This window comes from Pyrus communis, chromosome 16 (assembly GCF_041283825.1).
Source record: "Pyrus communis isolate YQ-2024b chromosome 16, ASM4128382v1, whole genome shotgun sequence".
Taxonomy (NCBI): domain Eukaryota; kingdom Viridiplantae; phylum Streptophyta; class Magnoliopsida; order Rosales; family Rosaceae; genus Pyrus; species Pyrus communis.
This window is the reverse complement of record NC_142580.1, coordinates 18,778,600-18,804,683: the sequence shown is the minus strand read 5'-3', so window position 1 is coordinate 18,804,683 and position 26,084 is coordinate 18,778,600. Positions and strand designations below refer to the sequence as shown.

General features: G+C 36.3%; 2 long non-coding RNA genes and 1 pseudogene across 2 annotated transcripts; 2 read left to right on the top strand and 1 right to left on the bottom strand.

Moving 5' to 3' along the window:
* The first annotated feature begins 817 nt into the window (after positions 1 to 817).
* LOC148690098 (uncharacterized) lies at positions 818 to 1,275 on the top strand. The gene is made up of 2 exons (XR_015957588.1): positions 818 to 953; positions 1,031 to 1,275. It is a non-coding gene; the product is annotated as an uncharacterized LOC148690098 (long non-coding RNA).
* A 13,247-nt stretch (positions 1,276 to 14,522) lies between these two features.
* LOC137732818 (disease resistance protein RPV1-like) lies at positions 14,523 to 15,442 on the top strand (annotated as a pseudogene).
* Positions 15,443 to 23,461: 8,019 nt separating this feature from the next.
* Positions 23,462 to 25,250, bottom strand: LOC148690097 (uncharacterized). Its single transcript, XR_015957566.1, has 2 exons — positions 24,180 to 25,250; positions 23,462 to 24,093 (listed from the first exon to the last, which is right to left on the bottom strand). It is a non-coding gene; the product is annotated as an uncharacterized LOC148690097 (long non-coding RNA).
* Positions 25,251 to 26,084: the final 834 nt, after the last annotated feature.

The following is a 26,084-nucleotide window of genomic DNA, read 5'->3' as shown; positions in this document are numbered from 1 at the left end:
TGACGCTAGAATATAAGTGAATTTCACCTAATCGTTATGAACTTATATTTACAAGTAGTGGAGGTTGCTTATAAACAATCTCGTTAAATGAATTCTTGGCACTAGTTTCATGCTCATCATAGTAACGAATGCCTCGTCAACACTTATAGTTTTCATAATGCTTAATGATCTTTGATTGTATCTTTATTGTGCTTTTCACGTAAAGGACTTTTGGAGAATGTGGTGAATTGCGTTGCGCTAACCCATCCAATTCATTGACTTAAGGAGAACTTGACGGTTAATTTAAGCGGACCTAATTAACCCGGGGTGTTGAGTTTCACAACTTATCGAAAGACCAACTGAGAATCAATATTGTATGCAAGTGTAACATGTGTGGAGAAGAACCCCTTGGCTATTCCATCATCCATATTTTCATCACATTCATATTTACATTTTGCCTTTAATTATATTCTGTCCATTTAATTTAATATCTCCAAACACATTTCCCCCATATTTCGTTGAGTCTTAATCATTCGTATTTGTTTTATTTTTATATCTTTAAGCTTTTGGAGTCATAAACAGTTTCAAATTCGTCTAAATCAAGTTCTAGTTTCTATTTGAGTCAGTTTGATTGTTTTAGGCAGTTTGAGTTTTTCAAAGCCATTCTGAGTCATAGTAGTCTTGTTAAGAGTATTTACATTTAGTTTTTGTGTTTTCAAGTCAATTCAAAATAGATTAGCACCCCTAGTTAATCCCCGGTTAGAACGATCCCTACTTACATCATTACTACAATTGTCACAAATAGGGTTTAATTTGTGCGCGTATAATACTCGCATCACTTGCAGTAGTACTTATCTTTGATTTCTATTTAAGTATCATAATTGTTAATTTTCAAATTTGTTGAAACAGCTGCTGGTGATCCTGTAGGGGGTTGTCGTGTCACACCATATGGATACGCAGTTATGTTGAAAAAGGTCATTTTACAGTGTCTCTTTTCTCATTAATGTGGCCTTGATTATTGTATGTTTGACATATTTTTATTGTCTCTCAGTTGATGAGTTTTGCCAAACGAAAAATCGTGTTGGCTTTAGAAGGAGGATACAATCTCGAATCTATTGCAAGTTCAACTCTTTCTTGTGTTGAAGTTCTGCTGGACGACAATCCTATTCATGGGTCTTCAGAGGCATACCCATTTGAGTCTACATGGCGTGTGATACAAGCGGTATATTAATGTTGAAATAGGACTTATTACAAAATGGATGCAAGTTGTTTTCATATACATTGTGAACTTTCATATTTCCTTTTTTTTTTTAATAATTTTGGAGGGAGAAAAAAAAAAAAAAAAAAAAACCGAAAAAAACTGAAACCGAACCGAGAAAAACCGAACCGAAAAAAAACCGAACCGAAAAAAACCGAAAAAAAATTGAACCGAACCGAACCGAAATTTCAGTTCGGTTTCGATTTTGAGAAAAAACCGAACCGATTAGAACCGAACCCAGCCCTAATGCCAAGGAAAGTTAGCAACAGTTGATGTTTTATCCCTCGTTGGTTTGTAATTTTTTTAACCATGCACTCCTTAAGTTCGCCCCTCCCCCAACAATTTCTAGCTTCGCCTCTACGGCCTTGTAATGTTTTTATTTTCCTATATGCATTCTGTTTAGACTTTAGGCTCTTATTATCAGACGTAAATTGTTTGCTTTGATCGCCTCATTTTCTCTATTTAATTAGTCCCTGAAACTTCTTTTATTACAAGATGTGCATGGAAAGATCTATTAAATAAAACATTAGGGATCTCTTGGCCAAAACCACAGAACCACGTGATGTTCACGTGTTCCACGTGATGTTGTGGGCGTTTAAAATATTGTGAAAATATACTATAGAAAACAGAGGTTATAGAAGTTAGATTTTATAGCTAAATTCTTTGTTATCAAAAGATTAGTTGCTCACTGTTCAAAAGATAATTTCAATATGGACAAAGTCTGACGTCTGAAATCAATCAAATTAAAAAGGTTTCTCAAGCGTAGGCGCAGTACTGCTGTGTTTGTCTGGAACACCATATAAACAAAGTTTATATTCTAATAATCAAGAAGCAAGTAAAATTACAAAGTTTATATTCTTATAATCATATTACATCTATATATATACATGAATATATTTAAGCATGCCGAGATTAATAAAGATCCTCAGTTCATTACTCCGAGCATACGAAATCAGGTCTGTAACAAACCTGAAATGGAAGGAGAACTTGTCATAAATTATTTCGTTGAAACTTGTGACATCAATGCATAAAGAGTGCTTTAATCAACAAAGTATCGGCAGAAGCTCAACATAAAACACGATGGGGATTGAAGTAGAGCAACTTTTTGTAATAATCAAGGTTTAAAAACTTTCAAATATATACAAAATTTCACTTAAATAGACACAAATACTCTCAAATTTAACAATTAAATAAATTAAAGGTTTTTAGCTACTATCACCTCAAGGTACAGTCCAACTTCACATTCGCTTCTACACTCCACCACCACATCCCTATCCCCTTCGACCCCCTCATCACCGACATTGAGCGCTACTGCGGTTACCGCTAGTGGGGGCAACAGAGTTTTAATCATTCCTTCAATGCCTTTTTTCTTACTAATATCATTTTTAGTTTTAATTATAAAAATAGTTTTCAAAGTTAATCCACATATCGTTATATGATTGTATTTGTGAGACCCACGTTGCGCCACATCATCGCACTAATATAGCAATTGATAGATTTTTTAAGAAAAAACTAAAATGATCACGATGGACAAATTCAAAGAAAGACTACAATGATTCACGATGGACAAATTCAATAACACTACTATTGATTATCATTAATTGTTAAGGACCAGATTAAGGAGTTATGTCAATATCACGAATCATTTTGGCTAAAAAGCCTTTAATTTATTTGATTCTTAAATTTGAGGGTATTTGTGTTTATTTAGATGGAATTTTGGATATATTTGAAAGATTTTATAAAAAATAACATTTTTGACCTTAAAGGTTAATTTTTAGCTATATTTAATAAATACTCCAAACGCACACTACTACAAAGAGTGCTTTATATATATCCTCTTAAAATTACCTCAATATACCCCTTAATTTAAAACAGAGTGAATTCCACTATATGCAATTGAAATATAAATAAAAATTAGCAAGTCAAATAAAGAAAAGATCGATTCAAGTTGTCCACTATAACACATAATACGAATTACTGATGTACATGAGCATATCAGTTTAAGACGGTCACTATCACATACATATAAATTGATATTTCACAGACATGATCTTTATAAACAAAGCCTGTCGTATCAGTGGTTCAATTAACAAATGGTTATGTGTTAATTGGAATAGTACATTTCTCTTTGATGACCCCCAACTACTCCTCCACATTTGCCTCTACATACTCCTCCTCCGCTGCTGCTGCTCTTTTCCTTCCATGAAAACAACTACTCCTCTCCTCCATTGGTTCAAGCCTCGAGTGGCCTATTACCACCTAATTTGACAGAACCTGGCCGGAATTGAGCTCGCCGCCTCTGTAAATTCGTCGGAAAACGAAGCAGTTAGGATTTGAACTGAAAATCATAAATTTGAGGCAGATATTCACATGCAATAGGTGTAGAATGTACCTGAGCTTATGAGGAGTTGGTTAAGACCAACCTCGAGGCTGGCCGTCGCCGAAATCGTAGAAGTCGTCGCCGGCCGATTGAACCATCAGAGAGAAGGCAGTGGCGAGTGAGTTCTAGATAGAGAAACTGACTCGGAGGAGGAGAGTTGAGAAGGAGTTTTAGAGGGTGGGTATTTTAGAGAGAGAATGAGAGAAACCAGAGACTCTGGCGGAGAGCATCGAGCTAGAGGAAAGAGAGAACGGAGAAAGAAGAATAAGAAAATATAAAAAATATATATATATATATATATACAGCACGGACACAATCGGAATTAACGTTAAGTGAGAACACTGTAGAATGAACGGTGTTTTAGTTCAATTTCTAATGTTAGGGAGATTAAATTTATAGATAAAATTTTGTAAACTAAATGTTATGGAAGTTGATGATTCGATTATTACTTAAGCATTGATAAACGTGATCATTATTATTGATGATATATCATTTAGTTTGCAAATTTAATAAAAACCTAGTGTTAGATTGAATATTAATTTTAATCCTTTAATGTGTATTTAATTCAAATTCATATTATATTTTTATTTTTATATTTAATAGATAACTTATTTGATGTTATTACATTAAATTTTAAATTTATTATTAAACACATTTTAATTCATTAATTTTATTTAATAAGACCAACCTCAAAACTGGCTGTCGCCAAAATCGTAGAAGTCATCGTCGGCCTATTGAACCATCAGAGAGAAGGCAGTGGCGAGTGAGTTCTAGATAGAGAAAGTGGCTCGGAGGAGGAGAGGTGAGAAGGAGTTTTAGAGGGTGGGTATTTTAGAGAGAGAATGAGAGAAGCTAGAGACTCTGGCTCTCTGGCAGACACCATCGAGCTAGAGGAAAGAGAGAACGGAGAAAGAAGAATAAAAAAAAATAAAAAAATATGCAGCAGGGACACAATTGAAATTAGTGTTAAAGTGCGAGGGCAAATAAGGGAGAACACTGTAGAATGAACGGTGTTATAATTCATTTTCTCTTTTAGTGTATAAATATAAGAGTGCTGATGAATCTACCTCATTGTCTTATTTCTCCACCTACATTTTATTATAAATATTAATGTCAATTTTATCCTCTTGTAAAACGACATGTAAGGACTAAAACAAAAATGTACTGCAGATTGCCAATTTCCTTATGCCCACCGCACATTTCCTAATGTCAGTTCACCATCTCTGTAAAAGAAAAAAAAATCTTCTCTCTTTCTAAAACTTTAAATACATAACCCACTCATTGAATTCCATTGCAATCCGCAATACTTGAAATTCATAGGAAAAATAAAATATATGGACTATGTAGGGAACAAGAAGATGGGTGGTGAGGCAGTTTTGCTGCCATGGTGGTGTTCCGATGGTTGGGGGACCTGGGTTGGGTGTTGGGAGTTGGTGTGGCACTGCAACTGAGTAGGGGTGTCAAGGGCTGAAATCACATTAGGTTATTTTAGGAATGATGGTGGGTGAGAAAAGTGGGTTTTCTTCTTTTAACATTTTTGGTGGGTGAAAAAAATAAAAGGGGGTAGAAAAATAAGATAATGGGGTGGGCGTAATACCACTCATATATAATTAATAAAAAATTTATTTGGCAAATCATTATGCTGCTCACACTTAAAAATAATAAACATTAAGTTATACGTATATATAAATAATCATGACCATATTAAAAGACAAATCAATAAATAATGACATATCTGTCGAGCATGTTTCTAAGCCTTCTCCACTATTTCAAACCTTTTTTTTTTTTGTCGAAACACTATTTCAAACTTTAAAGGACTACACTTTGTAGCTTGATTCTTTTCTATTTTTAAACCCTACTGAATGACCTTTGTGAGATTTAACATTAGGTTCAAGAATTGAGGGAAGAGAAGTATTAAGAAATTCACAAAGTTGCCTTTTGGTATCCTCTTTTTGAGTAAGAGGTAACTTTTCAAGCTTATCTTTAAACTCCAATAGAAGGATGTCCACACATGTCCACACGTGTCATTCGAAAGTTCATGGTTATGTAACAAATTTTTTATCTCTAGCTTCCAAATTATTCACGTTTCTTTTTACGCCTCCTGACTTCGAATGGACAATTTATGAGCCGAGATCTTGAGTTTCTCTTTCTTTCATCTAGTGAAGTTTTAGAGGCTCAATAATACCTACCTGTATCGCAACCAATAACAACACATGTATTTGTCTTAGATTTTTTATTAACGGTCACAAACCTTTGCATTAATGCTATCTAACGAACTTCACCGGTAAGGTCTTCTCGACTTCAAAACATTTTGCCAATAAAGAGAGCATTTTATCAGGCTCATCAATTGTTGATTGACTTCCTATATATCACACACCTACACATTTATATATATAGAATATACAGATGCATTTTTATCAAAGGGCTATGCATATTTTAGTTTGATTTTATCTTTAATTGAAGATTCGTGTACATTTTGGTACGTAATTGAGTGCTACGGTGACTAACCAGGTGTAGGTTAGCTGCCATTGTCAAGATTAAATTTCATTGGATGACCTGCTGATTAAAGCTGAATATAGTAAGATGGAAAATAAAAAATTTTGTACATAAAGCGCATAAGGGATGACTGGTGAGTTGTGACTTGTCAATTGTAATGAAAGTTATGAACTGATGTTGGTGTGCCCTTATTTTGTCTTTCTTCATATGTGTGAATGCCTTGCATTTTTATACGGGGAAAGTAAGGTTCTGAGTTGGGTAATTTCATTTGTCCCTTTTTTTATTCGACATCTCCGTCGGATTGTCCAGAGCATATATAACTTTTGTAACCTTTGTGTAAGTCAGGTCAACTAGTACAATTGCTGAACTCAAACTAATCTAGTCTCAGCAGGCAACTACTTTCTCCTCCCTTGCTTGCTTTTCATTCCCAAATTCTACCTCTGTCTGTCTTTTGCTTGGTTTAGTGCCTAGATAGATAGAGAGAGATGGTGGATCATGACTCGCTTACTTGGGGCAAGATGCATGATTTCAGGCGGATTTATAGACTCTCTTATGACCTTTCAATGAATAACTATTAAAACTCATTTAGTTTGATTCTTATTATAATATGGTGGTGAGATTGATAGTTTTAATGATTTTTTTAATACATTATAATGATATCAAACTAAATGACTCGGAGACTTAATGAATTTTTCATTAATAGTCCAATGACTTGATTTGTCACTCGTGCTTGGAAAGCCAGATACCAAATCTTATTCAATCTCCATTGATAAACAATTGTATTTTCTTTTCTTTTTTTTTCTTTCTTTTAAAAGGAGGATAAATAGTGACAAGTCACGACTATCTATTCTTTCCGGGCCCAAAAAAGCTATGGAGAGTTCCACTTTGCCCTCCAAAATTTTGTTGTGTGAAATGCACTTTTTTATGTGAAAATAATTAAAATGTCCTCATACCATCATCTTCAACCCTTGGCCTAAAACCTAAAATTTTTAGTCTAGAAAATTTAGGTTTTAACCTAGAAATAACTTTTCTGCTCCAATGTGACAACACGTCCTTAATTTTACGTTTTTATTTATTTTAATCAAGAGAATTGACGAAAATGTCCTAGAGGTAAGGACTTTGACATCCATTAACCAACGTTTAGATAAACGTATGACTTATTCTTTTAGCGTATTTAAGTAGTACTCGTTGGTAGAACACATAAGTGAAAGCCGTTTGCGAGTCCGGATTATAACGGTATAGTTACGAACGTTTGAAGTTGGTTATTTAAAGTTAGTTAATTGGTTAAGGAGGACCAATTAGATAAAAGGTAGAAAAAGGGCAGCAGCCCAATCAGAAATCAGATGGGAAAAAAAAAATAAAATAATTAAGGGGAAGAAAACTCCCAGCTTTCCCGTGCACACAACAACGACGACCACCCAACTTCCAAGGCTGATTCCGGGTAACTTCGGTGGAATTTCTCGACGCCACCACTGCCATCTTGAAGCTCTCATTCCCCTCTACAAAATCCACCCAAGAACCACCTTGATTAACCTCTGTATGTGGCGGTTTGAGGCCACGGAAGTTAACGGTTCTCAAGATGCTCCGGCTACCCTTTTTTATTTTTCCCGCAAAACGGCAAAGTGATGGCCAATGCCACCACTTGGGCTTTGTAGCCCATCATTCCAGGAGCAAAACCCAACCAACCTTGACCCCGTTGGACCACCGTAGACGACGAATCGACACTGGGAAGTTTTAGGCACCCGCAGGCTTATTGGGCAAAATTGACCATCTTCTGTCCACTTTTGGACTTCGTGACAGGTATGAAAGTTGTTCATCTCTTTGAGATCTTCATTTCTGTGAAATTTGAGAATTTTTAGAAATAGTGGAAATTTTCGGTGAACCGTGGCGGTGCGTGGGCCGAGACTCCACCTGACATTCCTAGGCTAATTTTGAAGCCCTGATTCCAAATTTGACATCCGTTTAGTGAAATTATGATGTTTAATATAGTTTCATAGTTGACCACCAGGTTGGCCATTAAGAGGTCCTTGCATGAATTGACGATCCGACCATTGGATCGTCACCAAATTTTAATACATTATGGTATGTAATATTTAAGGATATTAGAAACTTACGGATTAGAAATATGATGTACGGATCTTCCCAAATTGGATTTGTAAGTTCGTAAAATAAAACGTTGATCGCCACTTGAATTGGCAATTGGTGGAGATCCAACCGTTGAATCGTAATGAAACTTTAGTATTATGTTCTAGAAGTTTAATGTGGATCTTTAGAAGTTTTGGATCGGAAATCCGAGATGCGGATCTTCCTGATTGAGTTACGTAGGGTTGTAGACCCTACCTTTGATCTTTGACCGAAGGTTGACTTTTGGTCGATGGATCTCAAATCATTCTAAAACATCCTCGGGATGTGTTTTATGTAAACTATGGGTTCTATGGATAAGAGTTCGGAGACGTGACTGAATAATTGTTCTAGGTGAGGATCGTTTGTGACATCTCGATATTTGTGCTTGACGTCTTAATATTCGTGCTTGGGAGTTGTAGCGCGGACCTAAGGTGAGTGGGTCTCTTCCCTTCTATCATATATATATATAAGATTGACATCTCCACAAGCGTTTATAAATTGAATATTTCATATAATTTTCTGTGAATGCTTTGGAGAACTAGTACGAACTACGAATGGCTTGATCCCTGTTTAGGGTACTTAGGCAGTCTAACGAGACGTTAGATGCAGCCATATAATAAATGCGACTAAATAATTGAGACAATAGCCTTGTTTGGGGAATTGGGCAATGTGAGGGACATTGGTGGAAAATGTGAGATTTAACCTTATGATTTGGTGGTTAAATGTTGGTCATAAATCAATGTGTGAAGAATCAAGAAATTAAAGTAAGGAAACATAAGTAATGATAGTTAATTAAACTAGTGTCTGGTTGGACTTATCACCGATAATTATTCCCAAAAATAAATAGTTTGGAAGTGGGGCGTTATAAATTATGCATTTCACGCCATGTTGTATATATATATTTGGAAACACTATGTTATGGTTGAGTATTAGATTGCGTCATGGCATATCCAAATGTATATTATCTGCACATAATTATTGTGACTGCTTTGAAGTGCAAAGGTGAACGCAGGACACACAGGTAAGTTCAGCTGAGTTTATGGTATTAGTTGAAATGATGGAATTATGGCATGACTACATTTATGTTCTAGGCAACTCCGACCTTGTCGTGCCCATGAGTAGTACATGTTATATTAGATGCATTGAGAGCTCATAAACCTGCACCCCGGTGTTAGTGTTCCCACCCGTGGTCAGGGCACAGTCCTTCATGTGATGTTCACCTCCCGCACCTTACGCTCACCTTGGATCCAAGGTAGGTGCACAGTCCTGTCCTACAGACCACAATAGGTGGTTCCGACTCATAGGTGACCTGCAATTATTCGCACAGTCTTCACGTGATCGTAGCACTTGAGCGTAGTTGTTTACACTCAGTCCTGTCATACAGACCACTTTAGGTGGTTCCGACTCATGTGCAGGTATACTTATTGAGCTATTGGCTAGCATGTTGATAAGCTATTGGCAAGCAAGTTATTGAGCTATTAGCTAGCATGTTGATGAGCTATTAGCTAGCCTGTTGATGAGCTATTGACTAACACGTTATTGAGCTATTGGCTAGCACGTTATTGAGCTATTGGCTAGCATGTTGATGAGCTATTGACTAACATGCTATTGAGCTATTGGCTAGCATGTTGATGAGCTATTGACTAACATGTTATTGTGCTATTGGCTAGCATGTTATTGAGCTATTGGCTAGCATGTTGATGAGCTATTGACTAGCATGTTATTAAGCTATTGGCTAGCATGTTGATGAGCTATTAGTTAGCATGTTGATGAGTTATTGGCTAGCATGTTATTTAGCTATTGGCTAGCATGTTGAAGAGCTATTGGCTAGCATGTTGAAGAGCTATTGGTTCAGCCGTATAGGCCACAATAGGTGGATCCAGCTGACATACCATTTCATATTGATTTATTTCACCTGGGTTGCTTATTCTTGTTGAGATATTTGACACATCATAGCTGTTAGACTATTATTTTGGTTATGGTTTTGACTTATAGTCATGCTTGTTATTTTTTGAGAAATTATACAGGTATTACGGCGAGGGGTTACTGCCTTTGATAATTGAAATTGATTTGAAAAGTTTTGTTTCACTCACTCACATTTTCTATTTTGCACCCCTCCAGGTTCTAGCAGCAGAGTTCCATATCAATGAAGATTCGTGGCACTTTTCAGTACAGATGTCTTCTTATGATGATATAATTATTATCTTACCTTATTGTACTATACCTATGCTCTGTATCACGCGTGAAATGGGTTCATACCTGCTCATCGCGCACTCGTGTACTTAAGCACTTTTAGGTTTTTAATTTATTCACATTTTATACATTATCACACTTTATGACTTCATCACCTTCCAGGTGTCGGCCAGCACAACTTGATTCGAGGTCTTAGTGGACATTCCAAGTCGGGGTGTGTCATCCAACCCTTATGATCTAAATTTTTTAGCCCGAAATTATGAAAGAATAAATTTAGGCTAATTTTTTCTTTTAAGTAAATTTTAAAAAAAAAAATTATGTACACTATCCTAATTTAATTTTATGAACATTTTAACCTTAAAATATTTAGATTCCGATAAATATTGAAAAATTACTACATTTGGGTGAATTTTGAGTTAAATATGTTTTTTAATTATTTTAGCCATTAGATTTAAATTTGGGCAGTTATATCTTTTTTTAATTGTTAGATTTGATTATATTTGATCTTAGCCGTTAATTCAATAAATCCTGGGGGATATACCCATGTGGGTGGGATCCCGCTGGGGATGCCCACACTATTTTCTAGGCTAAATCTTGGGCTATTTCTAGCTTTGTTTTAGGTCTAATTTTTCACTTGGGTTAGGTTGGATTTTTTTGTGGGGGGGGGGGGGGGGGGGGGAGAGGGAGGGAGGGAATAAAGGGAGAAAAATAGGTTATAAGCCAGGGTTGGAGATGGTCTCAAAAGAAATTCCTTGAAAGAAATTGGTGACTAACTAATTGGGAAAATTCAAAAGTGAACGCAATACGCGTAAAGAAATTGGTGGCTAAGTAATCTCTCTACAACTACTACTTCCTGGATCTGAAAACTAGAGGATATGGATATGGCCTCTTCTTCTTCTTATTCTTCTTCATCCGCTGCAACTCTTGCTGATGCTGATGATGCAAAAAAGTAATTGTTTTGGATATTATTTTGAAGCTGGAGAAAGCAAATAAGCCCTTGTCAAATTGGTAACTTGTCAAAGGTTAGTCAGCGTTTATTGGTACTGTTTAAGGCTCTTTCTGTATTTTTTGTCATTTCTTTTTAATTAATAAGTTTAGGTGTTATGTTATGCTAGCATTTAAATTGCTAATTAATTTTTGTTATTTCTGCTGTTAATTTCTTCGCTGGTAATGACGTTGTCCATATTAAGATTGCAAATATATGAATATCTTTCTTCAAGTTATAGTTTTTTCAACTCCAATGGTGGGCTAAAAGCCAAAATTTCCCTCAAATTCTACCCTCCACCCCCATCCCCCGCCCCCCCCCCCCACCCCACCCCCAAAACACTCTCCAACCAAGTTAAAACATTGGGCTAAAAGCCAAATGCTAAAGTTGGGCCAAATTCCCCTCCCCCCCCCGCCAATCCGCATGGACGCGCCTGAAATTGGGCCACTCTCGGCTCGCCCACTCGCAGACGCAACCCATGGGCCTGCTTCGAATCTGCTCCCAACAGAGGGACCGCCCTCCCAGTTCCCATACACTTTCATCCCCTCCTATTTGTGCGGTCATGGTTAAGCCACATCAATATTTTATATTACTATTGTTTTTTATCTTATTATCTCTACAAAAAAATCAATATAAAATGTTGACGTGACTTAACCGTTACCATACAAAATAGAAGGGGATGGGAGTGTATGGAAAGTGGGAGGGCAGAGAAGTCGGGTCCCCAACAGTGGGGGCCCACTGTCAAGGCCCTGTCAGCCATTTCCCCCGAGCCTAACGACTCTTTTCCCCATCCGACGACCATCATTTAAGGACCGTTGGTTGATCCAACGGTTCAGATTCAAATTTCATTTTAAAAAAATGTTATTTTAAAATACATTGAATTCAACGGCTGAGATAGAATATAATCAAATCTAACGGTAAAAAAAAAGATCTAACGGCTAAAATAATTAAAAAAACATTTATTTAACTCAAAATTCACCCAAAAACTCTATAAATACCTATGTATTTGTTCAAACATCCACATAAAACTCAATTTTCTCTTACAATTCTTCCAATTTATCTTTCTACCATTTCTTTCCATTTCCAAATTGTTCAACATGGCAAGAGAGCATATTAGAGGTCGTAATTGGACCTGTGAAGAAGATGTTGCTTTATGCTTGGCATGAGTTTCTATTAGCGAAGAAGGTGCAGTTGGCACAAATCAAAATAAGAAGGTTTTGTTGAAAGATTGGTCAAAGTTGAAGGCTTGCTTTGTAGAAAATTTAGTGATTTTTCAATATTTATCGGAATTTAAATTTTTTTTAGATTAAATTGTTCATAAAATTAATTTAAGATAGTCTACATATTTTTTTTTTAAATTTAATTTAAGAAAAAAATAGCCTAAGTTTCTTTAATAATCCCGAGTTAAAATTTTAGGCCAGAACGGTTGGAGCAAAAAAGTTGTTTCTGAGCTAAAAGCTAAAATTTTTCAGGCTTAAATATTTGGTTTTTAGCCCAACCATTGAAGATGGTCTAATAAAATATGTGCGTATCACGTGCCCCATTTTCCACTTTGGTTCATCTCTAACTTGTTGATTTTGCGAGCCCTTGAAACTTTGTGCATGTAGGCAAAAGCCAATTCAAGGTAATGGATATTGCTGCCGCTGCTTCTTTTTAATGGACATGTAGTCATTGTACATGTATTTTGTAACATATTTAGGAAACTGTGAAAGCAAAATACAATTATTCAATTATTCGTACAATATTTGTGTACTCATTAGTGAGTACTCATCTCTTAGTTTTGTCCAATAATAAATTAACACATGTTTTATTCTTTTAAAATATAATGTATATGTCATTATGTTTTTTTTGAGCTTTTAAAACAAAGAACACGTGTCTATTGGACGAGTATGTAAAATACTCACTAGCGAGTACCTAAGTATTATTCCAATTATTTTTGCACGACACCTCAGTTCAATTAATTGCATATGCTATGTTTCTTCCACAATCATGAATTACATCTTAGCATTATCAATTATCAAATATTTTTTAAGTATGTGAAAGTGACTAATCCTTGTCTCTCCAAATTTTCATATTAAGATTGCAAATATATGAATATCTTTCTTTAAATTATAGTTTTTTTTTTAAGAAAATATGTGCCTATCATGTGCCCCATTTTCTACTTTCGTTCATCTCTCACTCATTTAAACTTTGTGCATGTAGACAAAAGCCAATTCTAAGTAAATTCAACTTAATTCCTGCAACGTCATAATATTATTTCTCTTTAATTAACAATTAATCTCTCTGCAACTACATCTTTTGCTGCATCTGAAAACTAGAGGTTACGGATATCGCTTCTTCATCATCCGCTGCTGCTCCTGCTGATGCTGATGATACAAAAAAGTACGATGTGTTTATTAGTTTCAGAGGTAAGGACACCCGCATTGGTATTACCAGCCATCTTCATGCTGCCTTACTTCAGAAAAAAATTGAACCTACATCGATGACAACCTTCGGAGTGGAGAAGAAATCGGACCTGCCCTTCTAGAGGCAATCGAGAAATCCAAGATTTCGGTGATCATTTTCTCACAAAATTATGCTTCTTCCACATGGTGTTTAGATGAACTCGTGCATATACTCAAGTGCAAGGAAAGATATGGCCAGATGGTTATACCCGTATTCTAAAACATCAATCCATCTGATGTACGAAAACAACACGGGAGTTATGCGGATGCATTTGCTCAACTTGAAAAAGGAGGGAAGCTTTGACGACTGCAGCCAATCTATCTGGGATTGATTATTCAAACAAACCCGGGTAACTGACTCATTCTTTAACTTGTCTATAGTTATAAATTTTCTTTAAACTTGTGACAGTTTGATTTGTGCTAAGATTTGGTAAAACATATTTAAGACTAACTTTTGCTTTTTTGTACATAATCATACATATATATGCTAGGACGGAGGCAGATCTAATAAAGAATGTTGTCCATCGTATTTTCACCAAATTGATTGGTAAATCTTCATGTAATTTAGAGGGCCTGTTTGGAATTGAAAGCCACATCGAGCAAATTGAAGAGCTGTTGGGCATTCATTCACAGGACGCTTGCATCACTGTAGGCATTTGGGGAATGGGTGGTATTGGCAAGACCACCCTTGCTAAAACTGTATTTTGCAAACTCTTTCTACATTCGAAGCTTCTTCTGTTCTTAAGAATGTTAGGGAGAACTCAAAAAAACCAAATGGACTAGATCACTTGGTAAAAACACTTCTTAAGGAGATATTAAAGGAAGAAAATCTATCCATGGAATCAACTTTTGTTCAAGATAGGCTCAGGCGTACAAAGGTCCTCATTGTTCTTGATGATGTGAGTAATTCAATGCAAATGCAACATTTAGCTGGCAATCGTCTTAGGTATGGCAGTGGAAGTAGAATCATTATCACAAGTAGAGATAGGAGCACACTTAGGCAAATTGTTGAAGTGGATAAGATCTATGAGGTTGAGGGATTACAACCGGATGACGCTGTTCAGCTCTTTTGTTCGTGTGCTTTCAAGGATAACAGTACTCGTAGAACATATTATAAGGAGTTGGTAGAAAAGGCCGTGCATTATGCTGGACGTGTTCCTTTAGCTCTTATAGTTCTGGGTCCTTGTTCTTCAATTACAAGAGCAAAGAAGAATGGGAAGAGGGATTCAACAAATTGAAACGATTTCCCAGCAACGATATCCAGAAAGTGTTGAGAATAAGTTATGATGGATTGGAAAAAAATGAGAAGGATATATTTCTGGATATAGCATGTTTTCATAAAGGGAAGGATGTGTATTTGGTTAAACGAACACTAGCTTCATGTGGGCGCTTTCCGAAAACCGGAATTGATATTCTCATTAATAGGTGTCTCATATCAATTGGTTCAAGTTGGGGATCAAAAAGCATAGAGATGCACGATATGCTAGAAGAAATGGGAAAGACAATTGTTCAAGAACAATGTACGGATGATCTCTGTAAACGGAATAGGTTGTTCAATGATGAGGATGTCTATCTTGTACTGAAGAGTAACACGTTAAGAGCCAAATGCATTCAATTTTTTTCTTTTCGTGTTTTAGAAAAAAAGAAAAAAAAAAGTAAAAACTTTATATGATAACACAACAAAGTAAAACTATTTTATAATAGAGAAGTGAGATTGTTAAAAGATGAATTTGAATGAATTTTTATTGTGTGAGGAAGTGTTTGGAATATAAACAAATATTTGTTTATTTAGACAAGTAGAGGAGGATACAATTATGTTGGATATTTGACCAAACTAAGACACTTGTACATGATTACCATCGCAAATACTCTTTGTTCCAAATGTGCGTTACTTTTAAACTTTCTTCTTATTTCAGGAAATTACAAATATTGAAGCCATACAGGTTAATTGGTATAATCTTCAAGAGCAACCATTGAAACGTGTAGACTTGAAAAAGATGTCTAACCTAATAATGTTAAGCTCGTTTGGCAAATTGACCGCTTCTCTAGACCTTCCCGATTCTCTTGTTATCTTTGTTGGGATTATTATCCACTGGAATCTTTGCCGTCAACTTTTTCTCCGTAAAATCTAGTTGAGCTTCGTATGCCATATAGCAAAGTTAAGAATATGCCTAGTTTAACTCTTGTATCAAATCAAGTGTATAAATTATATTAATTCTTTATATTTTTGTTTCATTTGTTGCAGATACTTGTCAACTTACAAGTTATCTATATGGATGGCTCTGCGTATTTAACTGAAGTTCCAAATCTGTCTGGGAGTCTAAAAATTGTGGAGATAACTCTCAGGGGCTGTGAAAGTTTGGTTGAAATTCATTCGTATTTTCAACATCTTGATCTTGGAGACTGCAGGAGTCTCAAGTATCTTCCAGAAATGCCAGGAAATATTCAATACTTAAATTTAGAATGCAGTGGTATAAAGGAGTTGCCTGAATCAGTTTGGTCTAACGAAAATATTTCTTACTTGAATTTAAGGCAATGCAAAGACCTTAAGATACTTCCAAGCAGCAAGTGTAAGTTGAAAAATCTCGAGAAACTCGATCTCAATTTGTGCTCTAAATTTGAAAACTTACCAGAGGTTTTGGAGCCAATGGAACATTTGAAATCCTTAAGTTTAATTGAAAAAGCGGTTACAGAGCTACCCTCATCAATCTGTAAGTTGAAATATCTTGAGAGTGAAATCTTGAAGCCAATGGAGCATTTGGGGTATCTTTGTTTGCACTGCACAGCTGTCGAAATGCTTCCTTCGTCTATTGGAAATCTAAATAGGCTTCAAGATTTAAACCTTAGCGGCTGCGATCAACCTAAGGATGTCCCAACAACTATCTATTGTTTAACCAATCTTAAATGTCTCTAACTTTATGGCTGTTGGAGACTTGAAAAATTGCCTTCCAACTCTATCGGTTTTCTCTCTTTAGAAGAACTAGATCTCAGCTACAGCGGTATATTGGAAATACCCGCAAGCATCAAACAAGTGGCTTCAATCTAAACCAGAGCTCCCGGTGCTATGTAATGTTAAAGCTCAAGGCTGCAGGTCGCTGAAGATAGTGCCAAGTTCAAGGACAACACTCACACAAGGTTAGGATAAACCTAATTATCGTTTCAAAATTTTTACTAGTTGCCCAAAATTGGATAATAATGCAAGGAGCAACATAATGGATGAAGCACAGATTGTTAACCATATCACACAGAAGTCATGAACATAGAACACAAGAAGAAGGAAAGCTTAAGATAGAAGAGAAAGGACGAGAGAAGACTTTAGAGAGAGAAAGAAATCTACTTTTCTTTATTACTTTTTCTACGTACAATCTTCTTACGGAAGCTTAGCTATAAACTGTCTTGATCTTATTATAGCGAGGATATCCCAACCATATTCTTCAATCTAGCCACTGTATTACTAACAAATGGCACAATTTAAATGATTCAGTTATATACTCTTACATCCCCCCTCAAGCTCAGGTTGGGATAACCCAAGGATGAGGTTGGAGCAATGAGTGGTAAACAATGGTGAACTGAGACCTTTAGTGAGTATATCAGCAAACTGTTCTGAGGATGAAACAAACTGCACAAGGAGTTTCTTGTGAGCCACTCGTTCGCGAACAAAATGAACATCCACTTCAATGTGTTTGGTTTGTTGATGTTGTACAGGATTAAAGGATAGGGCAATGGCAGACATATTATCACAGAATAAAACAGGAGTATACTCGAGTTTTATCTTCAAAAAAGTAAGAAGTTGTTGCACCCAATCTAACTCGGCAGCAGTGGATGACAATGCCCTGTACTCTACCTCAGTTGACGACCTAGACATAGTCTGTTGCTTCTTAGAAGACCAAGAAATAAGATTATTTCCAAGAAATACCACCAAGCCAGTAGTTGACCTTCGATCATTAGGGTCCCCTGCCCAGTCAGCATCACTAAAAGCCTTTAAGATCAACTCTCCACTGCTGTAACTAATGCCATGAGTTAGAGAACCTTTAAGATATCGTAATATTCTTTTAACTGCAGTGAAGTGAGATATCATTGGAACCTGCATAAACTGGATAACTTGATGAACCGAAAAGGCAATGTCAGGCCTAGTAAATACAAGATACTGTAAGGCCTCAACGATACTTCTGTATAGTGCTGGATTGTTAAAAGGTTGTCCATTATCCTTAAGAAGTCTATTGTAAGGCAAACAAGGAGTGATTGCAGGTTTGGAATCCAACATTTCAGATTTCTTCAACAAGTCTTGAATGTACTTCTCTTGAGATAGAAATAAACTAGAGGCAGTTCTTGTGATCTGAATACCCAAGAAAAGTGTAAAGGACCAAGATCCTTAAGCTCAAATTCTTTAGTTAACTGTGCAATAACTTGTTGAATTGTTGCAGCTGCACTTCCAGTGATGATTATATCATCAACATACAACAAAAGTATCACAATTTCAGCATCAACATACTTAACAAACAGTGAAGAATCAGAATAAGTATTGTTGAAACCCAACTGAGGTAAAAACTGAGTAAATCGATCATTCCAAGCTCGTGGAGCTTGTTTTCAACCATAAAGAGACTTGTGTAACTTGCACACTAAGTAAGGATATCTAGAATCTTCAAACCCGGGAGGTTGGGACATGTACACCTCTTCATTTAAAATGCCATGAAGAAATGCATTTTTAACATCAAGTTGTCTTAATGGCCAATTAAACTGTGCAGCAAGAGCAAGAACCAATCGTACAGTGGTAGGCTTTACCACAGGACTAAAAGTTTCCCCATAATCCAATCCTTGTTCCAGGCTAAACCCCTTTGCTACCAACCGAGCCTTATGTCTGGCAATGCTCCCATCAGCATTCCTTTTCACTTTAAACACCCATTTACAGCCAACTAAATTCTTATTAGGTGGCAGATCAACCAAACTCCATGTATTCTGTGAATGCAAAGCTTCAATCTCTTCTTGCATTGCACTATACCAAACTGGAACTTTGAAAGCTGACTTATAAGTGGATGGTTCAATTGTTGTTAAATCAACCTCAACTGCACTGTGAATAGAAGCTAAGAAAACTTTCTTCTTTATGATCCCACTTTTAGATCGTGTCTGCATAGGGTGCAGATTCATTGGTGGAATATCATGAACCACTTGCAAGGTTTCTGAGCTATATTCAGGTACCACAGAAGAATCTTGAGCAACAATGGATTGAGAAGCAGGTGAGTTTGTGGATTGTGGTATTGGTTGAAACAGGGGTTGAGGTGAAGAGTGTATATTAGGCTGAGAAGGGTGCGTATTAGATGATTGAGGTGATGGACAGGATGTTGAAGGGGTAACCAAGATATTAGCAAGATTAGGAAGCATAGAAGAATAGCTAACAGTAGATTGAGATGGTTGTGACACTGAAAACTTAGGTTTGAAAACCATTGTGGCATATGGAAAATCTATTTCATTAAAAATAATATGCCTGGATATATAGGTTTTCTCATGACTAGGATCATAGCAAATGTACCCCCTGTAGTTCAAGGCATATCCCAAAAATATACACTTAGTAGACCTAAGTTGGAACTTGTTGCTGTTATAAGGTTTTAACAATGGAAAACAAGAACAACCAAAGACTCAAAGATGATGGATATCTGGGATTACAGAATATAATTGTTCAAATGGAGAGTTATTATGAATAACAGGAGATGGCAATCTGTTTATTAAGTAAATTGCTGTTTGATAGGCAAAGGTCCAGAATTTAGAAGGCAAATTTGCAGTTTGTAACATAGTAAGAGCAGTTTGAACAATATGTTTATGCTTTCTCTCAGCCAACCCGTTTTGTTCAGGGGTATAGGGACAAGATTTGTGATGAAGAATGCCGTGTTGAGCAAGAGAGGATTGAACAAATTTACTAATATATTCTCCCCCCCCCCATCACTTTGTAAGATCTTAATTCTGGCTGAAAATTGAGTAAAAACATATTGGTAGAAGGAAATAAACACGGAGACAAAATCTGATTTATTTATCAAAGGAAACATCCAGCAAAATCTGGTACATTCGTCAACAAATATGACATAGTATTTGAATCCATCCACAGATACACAAGGTGCAGGCCCCCCGAGGTCACTATGTACAACTTCAAAAGGTATTACAGATTTGGAAGTAGCTGGAGAGAAAGGAAGTTTACTAAATTTGCCTTCTAGACAACTTTAACAAACTATAGAAGACACATCCTTATTAATAGCAACATTAGATTTCCTAAGTGTAAAAGAAACAATAGGATTGGAGGGATGACCTAGTCTGGAGTGCCATAAGTGTGAGGTGACAGTGTGTCCAAGACAAGCAACGGCTTGATTTGCTTGTTTTTGAGGAATATGAGGTATGGCAGTAAATGAAGGAATGGGATACAATCCATTGTTGCAAAGTCCCTTAAACAAGATTCTCCCTGTGGCTTTGTCCTGAATCCAAAAACAGTAAGCATCAAAAATTAGCAAACAGTTGTTGTCAAGACAAATGCGATGAACTGACAACAAATTATGAGATAGCTTTGGAACATAAAGGACTGAATTCAATTTTATAGGCTGTAGAGAAGTCCTTAAAAGGGAATCTCCAATATGAGAAACTTGCAAACCTTCACCAGCTGTTGTTTGAACTGTGTCATTTTGAGAATATGGTGAAGCAATGGACAAATTACTCAATTCATTCGTCATGTGATTGGTTGCGCCAGAATCAGTGAGCCAGACTTGAGAAGGAACTTGATTAGGCATTGCAGAAGACATAGTGGGCATAGCATAGGAAGAAGATGCATTCATGGAAGGAACCATATTCACTGAGTTTGTATTGGACATAGGAGGCATGTGAGGAGAACCCATATTCATCATGGAAGGCATAGCACTCATATATTGAGGTTGCATTGAACCAAGAAAAATAGTATTCATAGCAGTCATTTGTGATAGAGAATTCCTTCCTTTGTTTCTGTAAAAACATGTCTTGGTCGTGTGATTACTTCTATCACAAATTTGACAATTCTCAGAAGATTCATCACTTCTATACACACAAGTAGCAGCAGAATGTCCGTGTTGAGAACATATTTGACAGATGACATTGGAAAAAGAAGTACCATTGTTAACATGAGAAGGACTACCAAGTATACCAGGAGCAAAATCACGAACTTTAGGTTTAGAATGATAGAACTTTTGTCCCTGATTCGAACCAAATTTCTGGCCTTGATTATACGTAGCTTTGCCTTTACCCTTAAATTTTGACTTGTTGCCCCCATTGTAGAATGAAGATTGGCCAGAGTTCCCATGACAACCATTAGAATTGTGAAATCCATTTGAGAAAGATCCTTGATATGAAGATGATGAAGCACCAGAATTAAAAGCTTGATCCTTTACCATCATTGCAGTAGGAAAGGAAACACATGAATTGTTTTCAATAGTAGCTTCTTCAGCAAGTAACTGGGCACGAAATTCCTTCAACGAGATCACATTTTCTCGGCCACGAATAACACATCTGAAAGTATTATATTCTGCAGGTAGACCATTTAGTGCCAAGATCACAATATCCTCATCTACAAATGTAACACCAGCAGCAGCAAGATAGTCTCTTGTTTCTTTGATGCGTTGAAGATATTGGGAGACAGAATCAGCCCCTTTCTTGATTGTTTGAAGATCAGACTTTAACTAGAAAATAGAGGTCTTGTTGACTGTAGAAAACTGTTCTTGAAGACGAACCCATAGATCTCTAGTCCTACTACTCCCAATTGCACAAGAAATGGCCATAGGAGACAAGGTAGCAGTGATAAGTTGCATGAGAGCCCGATCATGCATCTTCCAAACCTTATACAAATCTGATTCAACTCTCGCACCACACCCAGAAGAAGTAACTTCCGAATTAGTAGAAAATTGAGATGGACACGGATTTGTTCCATCAACAAAATCCATAATTCCATAGCCTTCAAGCGTCAACTTCATTTGGAAATGCCATTGAAGGTAGTTGGAATCATCCAATTTAACCGAAACCGAAGTTGAAACAGAGAAAATCAACCCAGTAATTGGGGACTGCAAGATTTGCAGTTGAGTTGCAGTAACCATAGTGATAATTCTCTCAGAGGAATAAAACCAAACAGCTGGTGAGCAAAGATTTTCAGAGGAAAAATCAAAGAAATGGGCAAGAACCAGAACCCAAAAATCAGAGAAGTGATTCACAAAGATGAAAAGAGTAAAGCGGAAGCATAAGAAACCAGAATCAAAGAAGCTTACGATCGAAGCTTAGAGAGCGAGTGATACCATGTTAACCATATCACACAGAAGTCATGAACATAGAACACAAGAAGAAGGAAAGCTTAAGAGAGAAGAGAAAGAACGAGAGAAGACTTTAGAGAGAGAAAGAAATCTACTTTTCTTTATTACTTTTTCTACGTACAATCTTCTTACGGAAGCTTAGCTATATACTATCTTGATCTTATTATAGCTAGGATATCCCAACCATATTCTTCAATCTAGCCACTGTATTACTGACAAATGGCACAATCTAAATGATTCAGTTATATACTCTTACACAGATTACAACTATGCGAATGGCAACTGTTGCGCCATTTAATTACAGTTCCTGGCTTCCTAATCCCTGGCCTCAGATTAACATTGTATGTCCAGGAAAAGAAATTCCAAATTGGTTCAGCTATCAAAATGAGGGATCTTCAGTAGACATTGAGCTTTGTCCAGATTGGTTTCGAACAGGTTTATTTGGTTTCGCTCTCTCTGTTGTTGTTTCTGGGGTTTCAGAGGTGCTGTATGACTTGTGGTTGAGCTACGTAAGAGCTAATTTCATTGTCAAATTCATGGGTGAAAGCCATGAACTGTTCAGTTCTAAGTACATTATCCCAGGCGACATCGACGACTACCGTGACGGCCAACATCACGTGCATGTGTGGAATGAGGCCTCTAGAAATGAAGAGGTAGGAAAAAACTGCTCCCCTGATGTTTTTTAAACTTGCCAAAGAGGCCTCTGTTGTCTTCTGCCCGCTGGATTTTGCTTCCCATATGAAGGTGGAAAGTTGTTGTACATGCCCATTGTATGCTGAAGATGCTGAGAAATTCAAATTTGGTCATGTGTTCATGTCGAGGGGACCAAAAGTAGAAGAAGAAACAAGACAAGATGTTGATTCCAAAGGTGGTGGATCTGGAGATGAGTCTCATGTTAGTGGATCAAGTGATGAGTCTGAAGCAATTGAAAGTGATTAGGAAAAACTTTTTAAGGAAAATTTGTACTTTGATAGCTCACTTGTCTGACCAAGAATTAAGACAACAACTAGGCAAGGCTTTTATTATTTTGGTATTGTTTATGCTTTATACATTATAAAGTGCTAGTTATGGACAAGCATAAAATGGCCTATTTGTTATCTTTAAAACTTGATTTACCCTTGTATCATAAACATAGACATTAATTAACACACCATGCCAGGGTAAAAATCTCACAACCAAGCGCGATAGTTTGAACGTTCAACACGACGAAATATGCGATTGTTCAATGGCTGAACTGCAATGATAAAAAAATATGAATGGCCCCAAAACTCAGTGTTCTTGTTTGCACCAAACAAAGATCAGCGAAACAAATTTTATTAGAGAGGGTAAAAAATTACAGCAAATTAAGGCTGAAAAAAGAAAGGCACAGCCCCAGTTTAATAATACAATCATCGAATTTGTAACAACGATAAAACTATAGGGCTTTTTTCTTCAATAGGACTAGGAACATTCCAAAATTAAAGAGAAAAATTATACATCGAACTACAAGCTAAAGGAAGAAAAGAAGGAAGAAAAAGCGAGATGCATACACAAAGAAATGGAATACACAAGATACATTACAAGTTCGATGGCCGAATTGCATTTTGACCTGGAAATATTCAATTTTTCTCTCTTGCATCCAAGATTTCTTTCCCCAAGTCTCTGGGATATTTGTTATGATTTGACACTTATGAGGAAGTAACATGCACACGTAACTTTGGCGCTCAAGATGAGAAAACTGGGGAAACATTAAAGTTCTAAGTACCTTTTTATCAGCTTCAGTTGCTCTACAAGATGTTTCTCCAGTTCTGGTACTCTGGGTTTCCGCTAATTGGCCTGCTGCTTTTCCTCACCATGAGAAAGAGCAACTGTCTTCGGTGGCCTTCCTCCAGCTGGGGGTGCCATGTGCCGAGCACCAAGACCAGGCATCAGTTGCTGTTTTTCAAAGCCTTTTAAAGTGAAAAATAAGAAACTATTCTCCATCAAAGAAAGACATGTTTCAAAATATAAAGTGATTTGTTTTATGGATGAATACCAGAAGCAGGTCTCCAGGCTACATTGCCAGCATTAGAGTAATTATTTGCAGGTTGAAAAATATTGGATAAATCAAACATAACATTGCTTGGTAGCACTGATGGAAAAGGACGTCCCTCCATCAAAAATAATGTGGCATAATGGGTAGTCATTCTATCAATCTGGAGTGCACATTTAGACATGACTCAATTTAATAGTATATATTTATGGATGTTCATATGTCAATTGGCCAGCAAAAGATTACTCCCGATCACAAATTAAATTTTATATCTACAAAATATCTATGGCATATGTAAGTTTTTATACCAAAATACGAACACATCATGCAAAGAATGAACATCCAGCAGCAAAGCATCTTGCAGAAAAATATGCTTGATTGAGCCTGTTATGTTCAGCAATTCAAGCTAATAAGAAAGTGCATTCATATAATCAATATTTAACATAATATGCCCCTGATTATCATTTTATACGGAAATTCCTTCAGCAAAACAAGCAAACAGCTTCAATAACCTATTTGTCGATATGATCCTGACCCAAGAACATTTCCCCTATATGCGACAATCCTAACTACTCCATAGTCATCTTACGCTACAGGTTTTCAGTACTGCACAATTCTAATGTAATAAACAATCCTCGATCAATCCTTGGGTCATATAACACATTTCTAAAGTCTGCTTACCACCTCAGGTCGAACGGATACACGAAATAAAAACCTCACTAACAGTAGTATAAATTCTTCATCTACTTATTTTCTAACATTTGAACATCAATTCCGCATTTATACTAACACGAAATAAAAACCTCAGCTTAGATAAGAGAATTAAGACATCCCGAGCTCACATTTACCACTTCAACTACAATTAGACTACAAATTCAAAATCAATCTGATTCGGAACACAAATATAATCATACACACACATCCAATTATACATATATACACAAGCATATACATATATATATAGAGATATCGGGGGACCAGGATTTGGTTGCCTTTCTTCTCCGATTCGGAGGAAAATCAGAAGACGACGGAGACACTGAGCGATGCCAATAGTTTGGGGTAGAAAAACTATGATTTTTCGTATTTATTTTTTGTAACAAAAATGGTGCTATATTTGTGTTATATTTCAAAATTGCCACCAGTCCTAATGAGCCCTGCCCATTAGGTACTACCACATGATGTGCATGGAAAGGTCTATTAAATAAAACATTGGGGATCTTTGAAATAGTACTATGTTTCAGATCAAAATCAAAGAACCGGCCTAATTACTGATGTAATTAGTAAACATCAAGGTTCTAAAAAATGCTAGACGCTAGTCGGGCGGCGGGTAGGGGCCTAGCGCCTAGGCGGCTAGGAGAAGTCTAGGCGGGCGCCTAGGTGGCGTAGGTGGATTTATGTAAATTTATTATATATCTTATAAATAAATGCCTATTTACACTTAAAAAAATTATAGTTGTATGAATAATAGAAGAATGAGAAAATGTAAAATAGAAGTAGAAGAATACACAAAATACATTCATCCAACAAGTTCAATATTTAAAAAACAGTAAGCATATATAGGTAATGTAACACATTATTTTTTTAAAAAGGAAGATATATATATATATATATATATATATATATATGTAAAGAATTTTAAGTACATAATTTAAAAAAAAAAAGATAATAATATATAAAATATTTGTTTAATAATGGAGTAGGTAACGTTTTTAAATATAATTGATAAGCCTAGTGCTTTTCTTTTGACACCTTGGAATTTGATTTGACAGAGGGGATGACTTTTGACAGAGGGCAGTGACTTTTGACACATTGGAAATCGGTAAGGCCCTTAATTTGGCGTTTCTTGTTTCCTCTCCCTTCCATTTTTCTTCGATTGCTCCGCCTGATTCCCCATCTTCTCCACCTAAT